The sequence below is a fragment of the Myotis brandtii genome, unplaced genomic scaffold (genome assembly GCF_000412655.1).
Source record: "Myotis brandtii unplaced genomic scaffold, ASM41265v1 scaffold1218, whole genome shotgun sequence".
Taxonomy (NCBI): domain Eukaryota; kingdom Metazoa; phylum Chordata; class Mammalia; order Chiroptera; family Vespertilionidae; genus Myotis; species Myotis brandtii.
Genome location: NW_005354247.1, coordinates 215145 through 219587, shown reverse-complemented (window position 1 = coordinate 219587; position 4443 = coordinate 215145).

Below are 4443 nucleotides of genomic sequence, written 5' to 3'. Positions count from 1 at the left end.
CCATGAACTTGAAAGTCTTTTAATCCTTTACTCCATATCAAAACTAGAGGATAGATGACTTGAACTAAACAAAGGCAATTATTTTCTGTGTCTAGGGTAATCACATTACTAAATCTCCCCAGTGGTGAGGCTAAGCAGTACCCGAGAAAACTAGGCTTAGAATCATGCTTGTCTCAAGAAAATAGTGTTCTTCTTTATATCCTATTTAACTATTTAACTATTGTACACACATAATTATATGTGAGGTGTATATTGGTGTATATGTGTGGATTTGAAAACATCTCATAATTCCTTACAATCCTAACATTTATCGAATATCCCCCACTATTATTAATAGTCTCATATATTTTTACAACAAGCCATTGTCACTTTTGCTGAGGTTTGGGAAAAGAGGAAGCCTCTGGCCCTTGTCAAGAATCCTTGTTCTTGTTAAGCCCAAAGGTCTTATTTTTCAGGCTTCTGTTCTAGGCCACAGGCTATATCTTCTAGAAACAGTTGGGCCCAGTAGGGAATGTACTGGGCTACATATCGGGGCACACTGTGCTGTCTGTTCCTGGAACAGACAGATAGGAAGGTACTGACATCAGGTCAGGCCTTGAGATATGGTCTCATGGTCCCTCCTCAATATATACTGTGCTCTCTATTCCCGGAAAACATAGATAGAAAAGTGATAATGCTATGCTATATAGAAAACAAATTACGTAAGCATGGCTTTGTAACTTTGTAATTTTTGCAAATAAATTGCCATAACTCTTGCAGTCAGGTGCTGCAGTTCGAAGCAAAGGCCCTGGAAAGTCGGAGAGCTGTCAATGTTGCATTTGTTTCCAAGTCGGCCCCAAATATTAGGAAAAAAATGACAGAAGTTAGAAAACTTTAAAGAGAAATCAATCTCTAAATTGGTTAAAATGGCCCAAAAGGTTTTTGACAATCTAAAGAGGGACTCTTAATCCCAGGGTCGTGGGTTCGAGCCCCACGTTGGGCGGTTGTTTTGTGTTTCCTTAGGGAATTTTGTTTTACGGTTTCTTCAAAGCATTATAACCAAATAGGGGGTCTTGAAACCTAATTATTTTCAACATTAACCAGATCTCCGGAAAAAAGTTTATTTTGCAAACGAAACGGGTAAAATGGCCCAAGGGGCTGGAGAGACAACAAGGGCAAAAAAAAGCCTTGCGGAAAAAAAGGAGTCCAACCCAGGCTTGGGAAAAATAAATGTACATTTTACAGAAAGGAAGAACATTGGAAAAGGGAATACCCTAGGTCTCAGACCGCGCTTGCGCACTTGAAAGCACACGTTTCTCTTCCTTTCTGCGGTCTCTTCCCAACTTCCTCCTTAAAGCACAGAGGAAACTGAAAGTCCACTGTTTAAAGTTGAGACTCGTTTTCTGTGTTACTATTTTAGTCTTATTATTAGTTATTGGTAGAGGGCAATTTTTGCTTCTACCAGAACAAAATACGAGCACCGATTTTGGCACCTTTTCCAAGACTTAAAGATCTCATGTAAAAACAGCTGGGGAGGCTGGAGGATTTCGAAGAAACTGTGTCTTCCTTTTTTGTTTATTTTACTTTTTGTTGCTTTCATTATAGGGCCTGTACTAGGGTAAGGGGTAGGTAGAGGAATATCCCCTGAAGAATATACAGTGAGAAGTTTTTCTTTCTGCAGTCAGATCTGTACGACCAGTACATACATAATCCAGTTTTCTAACGATATTTGGGATCTATCCACCCAGTTGGATGGTTATTAGGAAGTTAATATTCTGATAAGGATGAGCTCTTTGAAACAGAAGCACAAAACAACTGAGATGTGAACATTCAGATGGGCTTTTAGGTACTTACAGGAGGCAGGATTTCTGCCTTCTCTCTTCAATAAGAATTCTGAAGTAATCAGAGAAGTCCACACACCTGGATTCCACACCACATCCAAGCACATTCCAGGATCTCACTCACCACACAACACACGTGAACTATCCATGCTCCTACCTGAAGCCAACCCTACCTAAAGCCCTAGTTCCTATACCTTTGTTTTTTTTAGCTTTCCTCCCACTTAACTACCGATTTCTTTCTCTCTCTCTCTCTCTCTCTCTCTCTCTCTCTCTCTCTCTCTCTCTCGTCTCCCCCTCTCGTTTCCTTCAACATACAAACATGCTGTTAGTTCTCTATCTTAAAACAAAAATTTTGACCTAGTCTCCCTGCAGGCTGCCATTCTATTTCTCTGTTCCCCTTTGAAACAAGTCATCCCTCTCCCAGCCGCCTACCAGGAGTCCTCCTTGCATCTCTTAACCCTGATATTGCCTTTGACCAGACCCAAAAATCACCTGTAATTGAACAAGTTTGCTTGATTACTCATTTCAGGCATAAAGTTGAAATTAGTAAAGTAAAAGACATTCATTTAGTAAGAGAGGATGTTTGGTGTTTTAAGTTGGACAGTGACCAACTTGTCTAAAGTGGATGATCTGTGAGATGCTAATCCGAAGTCCAGGTCTTTGCCCTTCTGATTAACCCACTGGACTATAAATCAAGATTTCCTACAACCCTCTCCTCAGGTTTGAGAATTTCCTAGTGAGTTATGAAGGGTTAAGTTTCCTAGGGCTGTCATCACAAAGTATCACAAACTGAGTGACTTGAAATAACCAAAATTTATTGTCTCCCTGTTCTAGAGGCTAGAAGCTTGAAATCAAGGCATAGACAGTCATGCTCTCAAAGGCTCTCTTGAAGAATCTGTTCTACGGTTCTTTCTCTTAGCTTTTTGATGGCACCACAATACGTGGTATTCCTTGGATTGCAGCTGCATAACTCCAATCTCTACCTCGGTTGTTACATGCTTTCTCCTTGAGTATCTCTGCCACACAGGGCATTTTCCTCTTCTTATATGGACACCAGTTTTATTGGATTAGGGCCCACCCCAATGACCTCATCTTAATTTGATTACATCTGCAAAGACTTTATTTCCAAATAAGGTCACACTCACAGGTAGTGGGGATTAGGACTTCAAGATCTTTCTGGAGCACACAATTCAACCCTAACAGTGGGCTCCATTTGTTAACCTCAGCCACCAGGTGTCTGCCATTTTACAGCTAGTTATAAAGTTCTATTTCAATCAGAGATCTTATTTTTTTATTATTCAATGATGAAAAACTTCTCAAAAGTAAGCATGGAACAGAGTGTGGAATCTTGGAGGGAAGGCAAGGGAGGGAGGGTGGGTAAGAGGTAATCAACCACAGACCTTGTATGCATATGTGCATAATGTATCTATGCATAACCCATGGACACAGACAATAGGGTGGTGAAGACCTGGGGCTGGGGGCAGGGGCAGGGGCAGGCTGGAGGCAGTCAATGGGGGAAACAAGGGGACATATGTAATATTTTCAATAATAAAGAATTAAAACAAAACAAACTCCTAAGTAATCCAAATTCAACAAGACAGAATTTTACTATAAAAAAGACATTAGTAGTAAATCTGTACAATTGACAATTAATGGTACAATCCCAAGGAGGAATTTCAAAGCTAAGAAATAGAGTGGCTTTGGCCCCGCTGGCATGGCTGTGTTTGACCATTGATCCATGAACCAGGAGGTCATGGTTCGATTCCCCATCAGGGCACATGCCAGGGTTGTCAGTTTGATCCCCAGTATGGGGCGTGCAGGAGGCAACAGATCAATGATTCTCTATCATCATTGATGTTTCTCTCTCTCTCTCCCTCTTCCTTCCTTTCTGAAATCAATAAAAATATTTTTTAAAATGAAATAAAGGACCTTTATTATAGAGCTTATATTCCCAAAAGGAAGATAAAAGCTGTATAGAAACAATTATAAGGTGAAAACTGTAAGTACCTCAGTTACAAATAATGTGCTTATGGGAAAGATCACTACTTTGGGGGAAAGGATATTGTGGAAGAGTGGTAGGCACAGAAGACACAGGAATCTCAGTTTTAGAAATGAATACATTATTAAAATAGATGGCAATTTTGAACTTTTATAGTTTTTTTCCCACTGTTTTAATATACTTGGGATGTAGAATCCAGAAAATGTATCGATTCCTACTGTCTTCAGAAATGAGAGTACATAGGTATATACCTATTTCCCATCTTTACAGATCCTAGGAAGAATGAAACCAGCAAAATTTCAGTAACAGGTAGTTCATTACAAACAAATGAAGAAAAACAAACAAAAATAAAAAAACAATGACTGAGTACATTATTTCAAAGAACTACAGCCCTGAGAAGATGAAAATCACAAAAGAAAAGATTAAAGATGTCATGATACATGTTTATGAAGCAGTGCATAAAAATGCATAAAACGGTCTTAACTTGTTTGGCTCAGTGGAGAGAGTCTTGGCCTGCGGACTGAAGGGTCCCAGGTTCAATTCTGGTCTAGGGCACATGCCTGGGTTGTGGGCTTGATCCTCAGTACGGGCCTGAAGAGGGCAGTTGATCAATGATTCTCATCA